The following is an 18,430-nucleotide window of genomic DNA, read 5'->3' as shown; positions in this document are numbered from 1 at the left end:
CCATTACAAACAACTATGACAAAACTATCTTACTCTGCATTTGAGGTCTCTAATGCTCGACATATACTAAATTCTATTCTGTGACTCAGCATAAATGTTACTTGGCATGCACTACTTGCTCAGTTCCTGAATCACTTGACACACATTGTCTACTCGGCACTTGAGGGACTCGACACATGAGTGGCTTAGCAATCACTATGGACTCGGCATGCTCTATGTTTTTCTCGACATATGTTACTTGTTTGGCATGAACTAAGTAAAATGACTTAAGTGTGTAGACACTCATTAGTCAAAACCAATTTGAGATCAACAATCTCCCCCTTTGACATGATTTTCAAAAATAGTTGATCATGGATTGATATCCTTATCCTTACGAGCATAATATATCTCTAATTTGGCTTATAAAACTTCAAAATTTCAAATAAATTAACAACTTAGATACCTCAAAATCTAATAACTCCCCTTGAGTTGATAGGTATGCTCTATCTACAAAGTTTTGTACTCATGTTGAGTAAATATGTCTCAACTAATAATCTTTGACTTCATGTTGTTTCTCTTCTTGCTTACCCTTATCTTATTCAATCTTTTTATCTATTCCTTTTTTTACTCTCCCCCATTCTTCTTTATCTCCTCATCTGTATCTCCTGCAATACCTTACTCTCCTTTATTTCACCCCTTTCTAACACTTATGCCAATGGGCTATACATGTATAGTGTGTTTTCACAAAAAGGATTTATGGACATCAAGTAAATTATCTTGAGAGTTGCATCCCAATTTTCACATGCTACATTCAAAGACTTGATTTGGATGGCAAGCTCAGCAACAAGGTGAACTAGGTCATTTAATGTTGAAAGATTGGGGTCTTTCTTGATAATATTTTTAGCATAACCTAATTCCTTGTGCAAAATTTCCATGTGAGGGGTCAGGGTTGTCTAGATACTAATTAGTTTGGCCCTTATATTAGCTTCATATGTAGACAATGTTGCTAACTAACTCTAGGTTTGTAACAATGTGTTGAAGTGCTTCTCACTTTGAGTTGATTTCATAGGAAATTTTGCACTTAATAAATGAATTTGACTCTCCAAGCTCAAAATGTGACTTCTGGTTTCTTGGGTGAAGAGTGTTGGATTGCACAATTTTGTGTATAGTGAGAAAATATTCTCAAGTACCTTCTTCACATCCTCAACCTTAGTTGCCAATGCAACTTGTGTGAGTGCTATGTCACTTGATATTTTCTCATTTATTTTATTCTGAAACTTCTTTTTTGACCATTCCAATAATTTTGCATTTGTGTCTAGGTATGCATCACTAACCTTTTCCACTATATTTTTTCATTGTTCAATGAGTGGCTTGGTCTCATTTGGAGTTGGTAGAGTGAATGCATCTAAAAATATGTCTTTAATATCCAGCAATGCTTGCTTCTACCTATGCTCCCTTCTTAGTAGTTCTTGATGCTTCTTTCTTGCTAGGGCTTCCTGGAGTATGCCCATCTACTCAATTATCATTATGTCAAAGTCATACTTTAGTAACACAATCTCTTCATCAAGGCTCACATCTACATATTTTATCACTTCTTTAGCCTTTGATGAGCTTGGACTCAACATTGAGATCTACAATGGTGTTGCATTTGTACCTAGCTTCTAAAGAGTATGGCTTGAACGAGTGTCAAATTGTGGTCAGGTTACCAAGGCTTGAATTGCTACTTGTTCCTTCACCTTAGTTGTCAACTCGATCTCTTTAGGCGTGTCCTTGCATTCCACAATTTTTTGTGGTGCAACTTGTGCTTGTGTTGGAGGCACAGATAAGATTATTTGACCTATTTGACTCTATTCTTCTATACTAGCTTGGGTTTCTACTATATCCTTCTCAATTGTATCAACCTTATCTAATGTAGCTTTAGGTACCTTATCCAAAGGTTGTACATTAGTGACTTGAGAGGTGATAGCAATTGGTTCTTGTGTATTCACCTCTTTCCTTGGAGTTTTAGTCACTTGTTTCTGCAATTCATCTACACTCACCAATCTAGGATTGTCACAATTTTTTTCCTGTAGTGTAGACTGATCAAGTATCTTCTTGAGATCTTCCTCTATAAGGGGATTGATTTTATAAGCACATAGATTAGAAACATCCTTAACTGTTACTAATTTAGTGGTTATACTTGTCACATGTTGAGGACTGACATTAGGAAATTGTGTGTCTGGTACATTATGTTGTTCTTGTTGCTCTGCCTCAGTTGTTGCCTTGTCATCTACTTGAATTTTGGTCCCTTCCTCAACAATGTCTTAATTTTTATCATCTTCTTCATCATCCTTGACCTCAATGGGTTCTTGTTCACCTTTCTTAACTATAGAAAGCCCATATGTTACCTTCCACATCTATGTGGACTTCTTCACAATATCTTTAGTGTTATTTTGCAATATGCTAAAGGCTCTATATTTAGGTACAAACCTAACTACATATTTCTTCATAGCCTTAGCAATATGAGCCTTACTAAGTTTAAGCATGACTTAGGCAAGTGATATTTCCTTTATTTTCTTTTCCAAGTCCAAACAATAGTGTCATTTTTGCTCAACTCTCTCATTTAAAATTTTAGGCATAGAGTTAGAGATTTCTAGTGGGGCTTTCTTAAAATTTTCCATCATGGCATATATAGCTTCCTCCACTTGATTCTTTTCTACTTTACCAAGATTTTCAAAACCAACATGAGAAAATCCTAACAAGTTTGCACTATTCTTAATATTTTCACATAAGTTTTCTAGATCTGAGAGTGGATTATGACTCACCACTTTGAATTGGATATTCTCATCTAATTCTATTTTCTCCTCATCAAATTTGGCTTGTGTAACATATTTTCTTCTTGGATTTTTCTATACACCAACTTCTTGCTCAACTGGTTTATCTTTCTCCTTTTCCTTTTGAGTAGTCACACATGCACTAGCACTTGTAGTAGGTGTTGTAGGCTTGGCTTGGCTAGGTTTAATAGTTTTCTTGGCCCTTGTCACTAGTTGTTCCTTGGCCTTCCTCTTCTTTTGTTTAGTGGAAGTAGGTGCTTTCTCGACACCTTTGGCAACTTATGTCTCCTCCTCTTCCCAATCTTCTCCCATTCCTTGTGTTAAAGCTAGTGATGCTTATGCCTAGATTTCTTCTTCCTCTTCTTCCTCATCTTCTTCCTTTTGGCACCTTCACCAAATTTTTCTTTCATTTTCTTCACTAAATTATCCTTCTTCTTTATTGTAGAGGTTTTCTTCATTTCCATAGTGATTTTGGATTTTTCCATCTCATAGTTTCCAAATGCCTTTGCATTTTTGTCTACCTCTTCTACAAATAAAGTTGTAATAGTTGTAGAGGCCTCATCTACATTTATTTCATGTCCTAAGGGTCTTAACCATCTTACCCTTGGTGTACCTACTTGAACAAAAGTGTAGTCATCATCCACTAGGAAAAAAATGTCATCATAATGCTTTTCGACTAGTGATATTGGAATTCTCAATCTTTTCTTCATTGATTTGCTTACAGTATTCAAAATAGCTAGTCATTATAGACTCAACATTCTCACCTAATTGTTCAATAAATTCACCAATCTGTGCTGCTACTAACCTATTAGTTTTCCATGCAATTGTGCCATATGTGGGAAATGTGTTTTGAGCATAAAGGAAAATGCATATCAAAATAGAACTAAATTTGTATTGTGCACTCTTTGTCTTTCTCATTGCTCCCAAGTTTTCCATCAATTTTTGTAATTATAACTCTGCAAGATCATATGTGTGATCTTTCTTAACAATCTTACAACCAACATCCACTACAATACAAGGCACACTATTTAATCTCCTTGATTGGTAAAACTTATGTGAAATAACCCTTACTGCAAAGTCAACTAGAGGATTTGTAATGGTATCAATTTTCATTCCTCTCTTGTTCCATTTGGATCTTGTGTTTTTCTCAATAACCTCTTTTGAATCACTCATCAATGTCTTAGGACAATCTAGGGTTGGATACCCTATTACTCTATGGATTATCCTTTTGGTTATTTTTATAGGTCCATTATCCATCCATAGTGAACTATCATGTATTCTACTTAATACAAATCTTATCCATTCAATTTTGAACACATTTGAGAAATCTAGGGCTTATGTTAACCCTTTGTTCTCTATGATTTTGAATTATTCCCTTAGTACACCATTATCACTTGGTCTGTCATATGCTTGCCTAATCTCCATATCACCAATGCTACCAGTTTTTATAGTTATAGCATTTCCTAACATCTTGCACCATTAAAGCATATGGTGGTATCATGGATAACACACTAGAGGGGTCTTGTTTGTAAGCAATATCAGGTACGACCTTGAATATAGGTTGCTTCACTTCATTACTAACTAGTTGAACATTTAGAACCTCCTTACCCTCTACATTCTTTGAACTAGATGCCATTGTGCAAAACTAGTGTTTACAAAAATATAAACAACATAATTCAACATTGGATAAATACCTTGTGAGATCTAACAAAATGGTGATAAATTGCTGAAAAAATATTCTGCAATCACTTTGGATGAATTTCTAGATCACCTCTTGCTCTCTTTTCTCTTTTTGGATTTTGAAATAATGAAAAATGAGTTGAAAAATTATCAAATACCCTTATGAAACACTGTAATAAATGTTGAGTGCTTACACAGTTGTAAGCTCGACATCAACCAATTTCAGGCTTACTCAACATCCACAAACTTTTCATTCACTTGGCAACCATTATGATCTCAGCATCAACTAGCCAGTCTGATAGCTTGACATTCTCTTATATTTTACTTGGCATCCATAAGAAACTTTTTAGCTTGGAAACAACATGGAAAACTTAAATATTTTTCTTGGATTTCTAATAACCTCTTGCATCTTTATTCATGCTTATGTAATCTTTTTAGTACTAAATCCTTTGGAACTAATGTATGATATATCCTTTGAATATCAATCCCACATACCTCTTGATTTCTTAGTTTTATGAGGTGTGATCACCTAACCCATTGGGTGAATTAATCCCTTCTCCATTTGATGTGTTGCAATCATCTTTCTTCTTCCATGTCTTTTTCATTTCATTTCTAACATTTTCAACATCTTCCTTACCTTTGCCTTTATAAAACTCACAACTTGGTGCCTTTGACATTTTTGGACAATATTGACTAATGTGACCAACCTTCAAACAACTAAAACATGTGGTTTGACTCAACCACCTTTTTTAGTCACCTTTGAAGTGTGTTCTAATACAATTCTCAAGTTCACATGTCCACATTCTTGACAATAATGATAGGTATACTTTTTGTTATAATCCCAGTTATAAGAGTTACCATTGTTCTTTACCTTTGTTTGCATATTTGATGATCGCATGGGTTTGGATCTACACTCAAAAGCTCTATGTTCATACTTCTGATAGTTATAACAATATCCTTAAAATCTTTGAGTGTGCATGATCTTAGGCCTGCATTCATGTTCCTAATGACCTTGTTTGTTGAACTTATGATAGTGAACCATGCTCTTATATTTGACATTCTGATCTAAACTCTTACTCCTACACACACTAGATGTCCTTTCTTACCACAATTATGACAAGTAGGTTTGGAGTTCTTACCTTTATTGCTCCTTTCTTCAACACTTTTGGATGACTCTCCTTCCTTAGTCTTTGTGTAACCTGGTCCAACTATATCATTATTGGATCTAGGGGATCTCAATAATTGCTCAAAGTATTTGATGGCTTCACTTGGTTTATTAAAAATTTCAACAAATTCCTTTTCCCCTTTTAGATCATTTTGCAATTGTGCATTCTGCAACTTCAATGTTGTTATCTCAATGTCCTTGACATTCAACTCATAGTTGGCATTCATCATTTGACTCAAAGTATCCAATTACATCTTATAAATCTTGGTTAGCTCTGATGATTTCTCTTCTAGTCTGATGGTCAAAGCTCTTTTGTCTTCTTCAATTATGGCTTTTTCTTCCATACCTTTCCGTTTTTGTTCAGTCACCTCACATAGTAGTATGGCTTGTGATTCTTGCTCTAACTTGAGATTTCTGATTTCTTCAGCTTGGGATCTATTCTTTTCCATTAGATCTGTAACTACTGCATCAAATTCTTTGGAGTCTCCATTACCAAATGGGTAAAATCACAAACCTATGTCATCCTTTTGTAAAGGAAAAGGCTAACAAAAGTATAACTGTTCAAATTCAATATCATAAAATTGGTATTATTATTTTGAATTTGGAAATGAAGTAAACTAATGAAATGTGTAGAAATCAATGAATTTTAGGAATATAATTTTTAATAATTATTTGGAATAAAAATTGATATATTTTCTTAATTTTTATAGATAATTTTTTAGGTGTTGAAAATTAGGGGTCTAGTTCCCACCACAAAACTGTATGCAAAAAAACTTATTTCCCTTTGATCTCAAACTATGTTATAGATAACATGTATATCTAGAACAATCAAAAATAAAAATCATCTTTAGAACTATATTTTCTCTTTCATAAGGATTAAAATTTCAACTCACCTAAAATTGATAGTTTTCATCTCCCACCAAATTTTTTAAAACAAATCTATTCTAACTAGGAGAAGAAATATACATTCTAGAAGAGGACTCTCTGCTCTAGAATGTCATATAATTTTTAGATTTTTTTAATATGATTTAATATTTTTTTCTTTCTCGAAACCGACATCTTTTTGAGTGTTAAAATACGTGGTCGTGGAATTTTTTAATTTCAATATACTATATCTAATTAAAACACTATAAAATCTACATGAGAATATTCTTGACTCTGAGCTCTATAAAATGGTGTTTAAATGTTATTAAATTTTTTTATAAAAATTAGTATGAGTTATTGAAATGTCACTTTTCTAAAATAATATTATTTCTTTAGTAATTGGATACAAACTAGTATAAAACATGCATTTAATAGACATTTCCAATTGAAAAAGTGTGAGGCCATATATAACTTAGCTAGAATGAATTTACCTAGATCATATGTTTTAAAAAAATTGAATTTTAGATAGAAATACTCAAATTCATTCATTCGAATAAGTTAGCCTACAAGGTGATATAGCTTTGTACTTTTACCCAAATAGCTTAGTAGTGTCAATGTCTTTGTATTGTGTGTCATTCTCTTCAATAGCAATTTCCTTCCTTCTCTTTAGAGATTTCTTTAACTCTTATCTTGCTTCATTCAACTGATGTAGAATGAGATGTATTTCAATCTCCTAATTCTCAATAATCTTTCCCAACTTCTAGACCTCTATTTCCAAGATCTTTCCTCAAAGCTACAAAGCTTCTCTTTTAGAGATCAACGCTCTAATACCAATTGTTGGAATTACAATATGAAAGGTAAACTTCTGAGAGGAGGGGGGTGGGGGGGTTTGAATCAATAGTTTAAAATTAGACCCATAAAAACATTCACAACACATCCATCTCATACATTCATTGAGTAAGCTAAAATACCATGTAAAGTGTATACATCTAATACATGTAAGCAAGTAAACATTCACACATGTATGACACCAAATATGATTACCTAGAAACCATCCAATGAGAAAGTAAAATTGGGGTGGGGATGACACCTAGAAATCTTCACTACTATAATAATAAAGTATAACCAATTAAAGTTACAATGTTTTGATCATGCGACATGGTCTACCCTATGAAATCTCTACCCTATTAAAGGCTTACAAAGACTATTAGGTCTCACCCTGTTAGAGGATTTCAACACCCTATTAAAAGTATGTCTTGCCAAAGGACTTCAACTCACAATTAATTAAGCACCTTATTAAAGGATTTCAATGTAACTTGTTAGGACTACTTTGTTTAGAGATTTTGACTGAAATCACCTATTAGAATGTTTCAGCATTGATCATGTGGTTATCACTTGGTTTCTTGATCATAGATCACCTCTAAATTGATATAATCTTGATCCTTCTTGATCATATATCTCTCTAATGTATGCTCTTCCCTTCCTTTGTAATCCTTTAATTGATTCTGCAATGCAATCTCAGGTGATAACTCCTTTCCTTAGTCACTATGAATGCTCTATTTGCACATAAAAACTTCTCTCTTTTCTCCTTCCACACACATATGAAGTTTAGGGTTTGTCCTCCTTAAGAAGACATAGGTCACTTAGGGTTAGGTACTTAAACCTTCCCTTTACCTAATTGAATGCATGTAATTGCATTGGGATTCCAAATTAAGATTCATCCTTATCTCCAAAATATTGTAATTCACCTTTAAGTCAGCTCGAAAATGGTTTACATAGTTGTATGTGCCATTACAAACAACGATGTCAAAACTGTCTTACCCAACATCTAAGGTCTCTGATGCTCAGGATATACTAAATTCTTTTCTATGACTCGACATGCACTACTTGTTTGGCTCCTGAATCACTCAGCACACACTATCTACTTGGCACTTGAGTGACTTGGCACATGAGTGGCTCAAAACGCACTATGGACTTGACATGCTCTATGTTTTTCTTGGCATATGTTACTTGTTTGGCATGAACTAAGTAAATGACTTAAGTGTGCAGACACTCATTATTCAAAACCAATCTGAGATCAAATATGTATTAAGATATTTAAATAGTTTTAAAGACATGTAATTAGATTTATTTTTAGCTTTTTTAGTTAAAAAGTAATTTTGTGAATTTTTATGTTGTTTGTGTGTGTGTGTGCATACTATATTTCATGGATGATATATTTGGTGAGGACCCATCCATGCCCCCTCCATCTCCACCCCCACATCCATGACCACCTAGTCCTCCTCCACCAATGACCCTTGAGAAGTTTTGGGAGAGCATGGGGCACAACATCCATGACCTCATGCAAGACATTGAGACCATTAGGCCTGAGACATGTCCTCCCCCAAGCTACTTCACTTTGCAGATAGCATGCCAGACATTGTACATTTTTGTACAAAGCTTAGAGTATGAGATAGATAGATTTTGAGCATGGAGGGAGGACATGCATGCTTTTTATTGTGGTAGCACATCTTATAAAAAAATCCATGACTTCAAAATAAATAAAGGTCATTTATAAAGATATTTTAAGGACCCAAAGACATGTGAAAAGATAAGTAAAAAGAATCCCCATGTATCTATTAGATGGTGTACATACCCTTAGATATAAGAGGAATTTTAGGAGCAATGGTGGATGGTATTTGACTATCCACCACACACTAATCATGAGGTGAAAATGTACTTTCTTAGGAAATTATGGGTAGAATTTGAATTGGGTTTAAAACCCAATTATTTTGATATAAAATTATTTCAGGGGGTTGGTAGAGAGATGCCTCAGGATAGCTCTAGGGAAAATCTAAGTGATAATACCAAGAATCGCCAATGCCCTTAGCCTCTTGTTCCTCTTCTTGCACTAGTTGTTCCAACACCTATCCATCATCAAGCAGTGTCATCTTCTCTTAGTTCATTAAGTTCCCTTTCATGCAATTTAGTATAGTAGTGAACATAGATGAGAGATATTTATCACCTTGGACACATTTGTACCAGTTGTGGGGATATATGCAAAGGCCCCTAGGGAAATTTAGATATGACATAGGATGCCCATCCTACCAAGGTTAGTGATTTTGATGGTGATGTGTATCATTCTAATGGTGGTGGTGATGATGAGCTCTATGTTTCTCATGGTGGTGGCAATGATGAGGCCTATGTTTCTCATGGTGGTGATGCTAATGAGATGTATGCTACTCATGGTGGTGGTGGTGATTTTGATGTGTTATCATATGTTACATCAACTTTCTTTTTTGAATGAATAAAATCAAGAGAAGTAGTGAAAATTTAATTATAATTTATAAATTATATAATTATTTACATTCTACATATGCATAATTTTATGAACCATAATGTCAGTTGATTTTGAATGAACAAAGCATGGATGATATTGTTCCTTCTAATGAGATAGTAGAGCCTTTTTTTGAGACCTTCAAGCATTAGTATCCTTCATACGGTATGCACTTTTAATTGCACTTAGTATAATGTATATTGAAACTTAAATTTAATAACATGTGCTAATGTATTTTTTTGTCCAATTTTGTAGTGATTGTCATATGTTACATAATTTGATGCTTCTACAGGTATCAATCCATCCACTAATGAGGTGCAACCTCAAATACCTATGACATGAACTTTTAAAGAAATATATTTTTTACTATTTTTATTTACACATTCTTACTAACTTATCTTCAACTCTAATTCATGGATAATAGTACATTTTGGTTTTACGAATAAGGGGTGGATGGTACTATTCCATCTAGGTCTTTGTATACTTTGTTTTTGAGACCTTCACCTTTTCATAGTTTTGGACATGATAGTGCTTACAAGAGTGACGCTCAGCCTCAAATACCTATTGTATGTACTTTTTCAATATTATTTTGTTACATACATACTTACTAACTTATATCTACAACTATGATTCATTTTTTGTGTTTTTTATTGTAGGCCATTGGAGTACATGATCATCATGCTACAAGAATATCTCAAGACTGATATGTGACACTGACAAGTACTCAAATATGATATATATGTTTTTATATCATAAATTTGTAGTGTAAATCATAAACTTTTTAATTTATATACTTTATAATTCATGTATATATATTTTTGACTCAAGGTTTATGTATTGATAATTTTAGGAGGATGTTGCCATGAGTGTTATTGGGAGTATAGGACTAAGCCATATGGACTAACAAACATCATCCTTTGAGGTCAATATTGTTATTTATGTAGTTTAATATGATCTTTATCAATTTTTTAAAATTTATGTTTTCTCTTGCAGGACTTGACCACTACCAAATTTAGTGGTTGTGAGAGTGCACCTCCTCTCATTGAGGGGCAAAAATCTCACATGGTAAAAAATTTTAATAAGTTCATTTATGAACTAGATTATGAAAACCATTTGAACTATGCATGTACATATTGTCTTCTCAAGATGTTGCTCAGGATGTCCCACATGATGACACACATGATGGTAGACAGGATGATCCATCTGAGTCCTCTTCAGATGAAGTAAAGAAGATTGTAGATCAGATATATTAGGTATTTTGACACCTTTGCATTGTGTTGTTATGACACATTTTGTTTATCATGATACACTTATCTGTATTATATTTTTATGACTTCATATCATATTAGACCATGTTATATTTTTACAACTTGTTATCTCATGAGTATATGGTCTCTTCTTATGTTATCATGTTCTAAGTATGATATATTTTGTTTATTATGATACATATTATTTATTATGACACATTTTGTTACTATATGATATGAATAATAATTTAATTAAACATAGGAAGATTAATTTAAACATGTTGGAATTGAAAATAATGGAAACATATAGTAGATCATTACAAATTGACAAATAATTTAATATGAAGTGGACACAAATAACTTTCAAATACAATTGAAGCCATATATTTTACACAACTGAACTTGTATATTTAAAGAACTAGTGATGTCATATTTGAAACAAGAAAACTCATTTATGAAATGATATGAAGGAAACAAATAGAAGTGAACTCATTTTTTTAAATGTTTACAACATATTCTAATTCAAATACAAACCCGGATGAACACATTTGTTCAAAAAAATAAAATGAATTTCTTGAGATGCTAGTAAAGCATACTGTTATAAGTCTCATGTATATAATGTAAATATGTTTAGTGTACACTCACCATGTCTAATTGTAAAAGATGTTGATGTCAGATCCATAACATCATCTAAATTTTCATTAGTTATAGTTTAGAGCTAAATAAGAGATATATAAACTTTAATTTACTATTGACAATGTGTACATGCATTTATTATTTAAGTACATATAAAAAGATCACAATAAAGAAAAAACTTACATGTATGTATTTTCTAGTCAACCTATGTTGCCATCTACATCCTCTCTCCTTTTCAATGCATTTATGACAGTCTAGTGCTCTTCCATTGAAATTATGCATAGTACCTTATTGGCAGGTCTCCCTTTGTATCTTTCTAGTTTAATATTTGTTGTCATAACCAAATGAGAATAGTGCAAAATCTTCTTTTCTAATTGGTTGTTTTCAAATAATGGTAAACCATTTCTTCTTGTTAGGTATCTATATAGCCAAGTGCCAACTACAATAACAGAGCCAATTGGATACTCAGAACCATCATCATCTACTTGATGACATATGAATTTTTTATTAGGTCCACACATCTAGATAGCTAGTACTCAGTATGTTCATCATTATCATCAGGTGCAATAACAAAATAAACATGTCCTACAAGATAAGATAAAGTACATGTGCATGTACTTGAATTATATTAATGATATACAAAAATATGTAATATAAATTGAAGCACAATCACAAAAAATTTAATTAAATTGTACATACCACGTTGTATGAGGTCTAAAACACAACCATGGTCTTTTGATGAAAATATAACAGTTGGGCCTTCATTTACTGTATCATCTTCAAAGTGTATGTCAATAGGTGCTAATATTTTTTTCTATTCTTCAATCCATTCCATATTTTTTTATTCTTCCCATTCACCTACAATATAGAACCAACAAAAACATACAATTTGCCTATTCCATATAGTCCAAGTTTTAGAATGTGAACTCCTAAATGAATGCCATCTAGCTGACCCACTAATTGTATCATAATCATATCTTGAAAGAATATTCCTCTCTTCAACTAGCCAAAAGAAATGTCTAATTGTAGAGTTCTAACTTGATCTTGTGTAAAATTATTTGTTACACCATTCTACAAAGTCTTATGCATTTTTGAATTTAGCTTTTTCCTCAAATTTTAATTGCTCTTCATGAAGGGCTCTCTTCATGCATGCACCAACACCATCATGTTCTATTTTACCATGTCCACCCTTAAAAAATCCACATGCATTGTATATTAGTTTGCATTTATCCTACTCAACCAATAGAATATTCTAACATTCTTGAATTGTCCTATACAATTATTTGACCATATTAGATGTTGTTTCATTTGAATTTGTCTCTCACTTACATTATCATAAAGGAAATTGAATCATTATTAGAAAAATTGAGATGAATGGAGTTTATTATAACTCATATAGAAAAGGTACTCTCTCAATAAATTTTTATCCTCTTATATATTATCGGGTGCATGGCTATAAAATATGTGAATAGAAATTGCTACTTGCACTAAATTGTAATGTTGTAACTATCCCTCATCCCGGGGTGCAAGTGTGTAATTCTCTCCAAAGTTAATGATTGAAAGTATACTACCAATTGGAAATTTATTCTTACATGTGCGAAATTTCCCATCAAGCCATCTAGCATATTGAAAGTGTTTAACATATTTTTGTATGATCACACTCTTAAACTCATCTATAAATGCATGACAAATAACTTTTCTTGTAACCAGATCACACCTTCTTCCAACCTTACTATCCTTTAATGGTTATTCAATAGGTTTTAATCATTTTTCATCAATCAATTATTGTCCAAAAGTAGTCTAAGAATTTTCATGCAAACATTCATCTAACAAAGAAATATTGCCACACATATCACATGTGCCAAAAAGACATGCATTGAAAAGAAAATATTTCTCATTATGTGGCTTACAAAACAAACTTGATATGAAATCCTTTATAGTTTGAGGTGGTATTTTTATACCAAATTCCTACAACATTTATTTATTATGTATGGTAATATGTATAGATTGAAATACATCATAATGGTAACAAAATTGAACTTAAGTTTTACAATAAAATGTTACTCTTTCCTTGTTAATCCTTACATACCATGGTTTGAAGTTTTGAAAAGATCTTTTAGTAATGCTAACACTTAACACCTTTTCATCTAATTGTTTTTTGAACATTTCAGTTTGAGTCATCTCCAAAAGTTTTTTAAGATGTGGATCACGTGTTTTTGAGCCAAATCTTAGTTTAAGAACATCTCTTGAGTTAGGTGATACTCTTGTATTATCATGCCAAAACTTTTAAACCAACCTTTTGAATTCACTAGTAAGTTTCATATCAGATCTAGGGAGTCTACAATTAGAAGTCCATAAATGATTTGTTGGATTGCATTCAAAGTTAACCCTTCTCTTTAGTGATCTTTCTAGAGTTTTACAACTCACATTAAGATATTCACTTATGTTACTCGTCAATATTTTGTTAGAAGTTGATTTTTTTAACTAAAGCAATTGTTATTGCTTGGTGTATTGCATTATTATCTTTAGAGAGACTTCTCTTTCAGATAACAGTAAAGGCACTAGAAGTAGTGGATCCAACTTGTTTTAAAGATAAAATTTATTCTTGGTCTTTTCATAAATTCCTAACCTTTTCATCACTTTTCGCATTTTAGACATTTTATTTAGTTGCAACATTATTGACATTTAAACCCAAATTTCTTATTACAATTTTTTTTCTATATAATCTATTACCATGTTTCCTAATATATCTCCACAAAAGCAATCCATAGAGATTATCTAGCACATCATTCAAAAATTGGAAATGTTCATGCGCTTGAATATTGTTCAGACATGTTTCCTCAGTACTAGGTGTTTCCATGTCTACATTGGTATAGTTGTTGTTTTCAATTGATGATTCATTTTCAATTTTAATTGGAATTTGAATCTAATTTTCATTTTTTCTTTGTATTTCTTTGTAGGTTGAATCTCGATTGGAGTTTTTTGTGCAGGATCATTTATTAATCTATTCTCAGGATGGAAATCTAGATCATTTATATCTTAACATACTTCTACAAAATTGCCAATTTCTTTTTGACAATAAACTCTAGGGTTTGGAGAAACACCTATATTGAATATTTTATTGGAATGTACACCCAAATCTCATTGTATTGGGTTCTCTTTGTCCATCATGGTATCCTTAATGTCCTCTTTTGAAATATTATTTAAAATTAAAGACCCAACATTACTCAACTCTCTAATTCTCTATCTTCTCTCTCATTGATGTTGTGCTTCTTTCTCTTTGTTTGCTGCAATCTCCTCATTTGTTAGAACTTTCATTTTGTTCTTTCTTTGTTGTTTTGATCCCATGTCTTCACCAATTTTGAATTCAAATCACTCAAAACTTGTAAAATGTAAAAGATGACAAGAAAATAGAATAATATGATAGAATTTTTTTGTTGCCCAATGGCTAAGTATAAATCATGTGCATGATTTATAAATCAAGTGCCTAATTTTTTATATAATCGGGAACCCAATTATTAAAATAATTAAATTAGAATTGGATGCCCGATTTATCAAATTTCAAAGTCAGGCACCTAATTCTAAAGCCATGGGTGACAATTTCCTATTAGTATCCAAGTTTTCCTTGGAAAAAAAATCTTACAGACTTGGTGGGACCAAGCCAGTGCCTTTGTCTATCAAAATTTGACAAAGGTAATTATTTGATGATTTGAGGCATTGCCAAAAAAATTAGACGGTCTTCCTCATTAAATTTTTTGATGAAACAAAAGCTCATTATAGTTATTATTGTCATGGTTCCATAAATGTAAATTTTATAGTGTTATGAATTTATTTTCTATTTTTATATTAATTATTAATCAAAAGTGTCACCTAAATACAAAATAGTGAGATTCATTAAAACTTTAATGATTTTTTTTAATTTTTTATATTTCCTGAATTAATTTACATGTCATCAATTGGAAAAAAATTGTTTTGAAGTTTTAAAAAAATATGGAAAAAATTAAAATTTGATTAAATAATGGTGTCCATACATGACAGGTTTTCACAATATCTTAATTGTCAATTTAAAATTAATAATAATAAAATAATACAATAAAAAATTAAGGAAAAATATTCTCATCAATCTTTAATGTGTCAAGGAAATTTTTTTAAAAGGTTTCAAAAAATTCATTTATTTGTGTCAAATTATTGTGTCCATACATGGGCATGGTATGGTCCCTAAACATGCATTTTGAAAAAGTGGTTTCTAAAGATCCATACAAAATTTTAAAAATATCATATAATTATTCAAATAAATTATATATTCAAAAAGTAGACTCTAAGAACTACAATTTCTATTTTTGAATTTTTATAATATTCAAACTATAAGTGCATCAAAATTTAACATTATTTGACAAGAAATTCTAAAAATAGGAAAAACACTTCCACTTTCTGGCCAAAAGGGATACCTAACTTCTTGTACTAACCCACACGGTGCCCTTTACTTGTACCCACTAATGAAAGATTTTGTTTGTTCTTCACTATTCTTTTCATCATTACCACTTCCACTATGTTCACTTACAATTTTGAAGAGCTCATGTGAGATTTTTAGATTAATAGATCTTCTATTGCACTCTATAAATAGAATCTCTTAAAACATATGACATGTTTCCTAGGTGCCAATGTCTCCTTCTATAATTATCTCCATTAAAAGTTCCCTAAATGCTCATGTAGCTAAATCATCTAGATATTCCATGTTGGAGAGGCACATCAACATTTGGTTTTATGTTTCTAAGCCTTTCTCTACTTTTGTTGCATACCTTGCAATGTATTTTATTACATGTTTAGAAAGAATAGGTTGTCAGTCTATATTCACTATCCATAGTTTTAGTAGTGGAGATTATGTGAATCAACTCTATCATCATTTCTTGATGGTTCAAATTTCTTTTCACCTCTTTTTCTATCTTCATAGAATTTTGATCCGTCTAGGTTTAATGGCCACAGAGCATTATACCGATAATCAATATAAGAATGCTTTATATTTAGCCCCATCACTTTTCATGGCTAATTTTCTAATTTAGATTTAAATAGTTATTGTATTTAAATTATTATCTACACAATTTAGGATCTCCTCATTGTCATGATATAGTCACGATCACCAATAAGTTTCCATTTTTTGAATATTTTTCTCTTGGTGGAATTTTTCTTTGTTTAAGAAATCTTCTTTGTTGAGAAACCCATTTTGTGGTGGCCAAATTTTTTTAAGGATGCTTCCATCTAAGGTTTTGATGTGACATTTTTCTATGGCATTTTTAAAGCTAGGAAGTGGGTATGTGCAAGATCATAGTCAACCAAACTATGCCCTTTAGTGGTAGTGAAAAACTAAAAAATTAGGGTTATGTCAACTTGAGGCATAATTTTAAAGTAGTTATGGAATTTATATGACAATGTTCTAAGAAAATAATTTTTATTAAATTGAATGTAGTTTCTAAACTACTAGGCCTTATCTAAAGAAAAATAAAATTGTTTGGTCAAAATTTTGGATTTTAATGCAGTAGTACAAAAGTTTTAGGGCAAAATAAGAAGTAGGTGTATGGCTGACCACCTTAATCAAAATCAAATGATAATATTTTTAAATAAAATTCTAGATATAATAAGTACACTCATGCCCATATGTGACACATATTTTTTGGGTATTTTTATTCAACATAAATAATTAATTATTAATTTTCTACTTACAATTTTCAAAAATTAAAAAAATCCCATGTCTAACCACCTTATATAATTCAAAAAATAAATAAATTATTTGTTTCCCTTATATTATTTGAAACATAGAATGTGACGCATCTTTTAAATTTCAAAAATATTATACGGTTTGAAAGTTGTAGTTATTTTTAAATTAGTATGTCAATCAGCACTTTGTAGCTACCTCCATTAGAAAATAAGTAATAATTACTAACTAAACTCATAATTTAACAAACATTATCGATGGAAAATTGAGAATGTTCTCAAGAAACCCTTTTTGTTTCATCAAATTTGGATGAAAACAAAGTCATCAACTACATGGTCGAACTTAGAAACACATAATAACAAGCCAAAAACACTTTTTTGAGATGTTTTTGGTGTTGAATATCGAGGGTTGTCCTTCAAATAAAAATCAAGATTAATCAGGTAGCCATTCCCAAATGAGACACCCATTCTCAAATTGGATACCTAGTTTTCCCCAAAAAAAATAAAATTATTTTTAATTAATAATTTTTTTTCATATTTTGAAAATAATAGTATGACCCATTTTAAAGATTCTTAGTATGTTTTTTAAAATTATTTAGGATCCTTAACATAGATATAATGGTTCCAAAGGATCAAAAGGGATCATAGCGTACCTTTTGACACTCTTTGACCCACTCAATCACAATAAGTGTTCTTATGGGTCCTAGGACCCTTGACCACATAAGTTATGTTATCTAATGGCTCACAATGGATCCTAGAATAACCTATGACCTCTTTTGACCCATTTGATGATATTAAGTGTGTGTAAGGGTCATAGGGTACTCTATTACCCATTTTGACTCATTTGAACACATGATATATGTTCTTAGGACCCCTAGGAATGCATTTTCTTGTTTAATTTGTCAAAAGGGATCATAGGGAATTTTATGACCCCATTTGACCTGTTTAAACACATAATGTGTGTCCTAGCGGTCCTAGGACCTCTAGGGACATATGATGTCATATAATGCATTGAAAGGAG

Source organism: Cupressus sempervirens, chromosome 4, assembly GCF_028749045.1.
Source record: "Cupressus sempervirens isolate cs-2001-9-10 chromosome 4, ASM2874904v1, whole genome shotgun sequence".
Classification (NCBI taxonomy): Eukaryota; Viridiplantae; Streptophyta; class Pinopsida; order Cupressales; family Cupressaceae; genus Cupressus; species Cupressus sempervirens.
Note: the sequence above shows the minus strand (reverse complement) of the source record.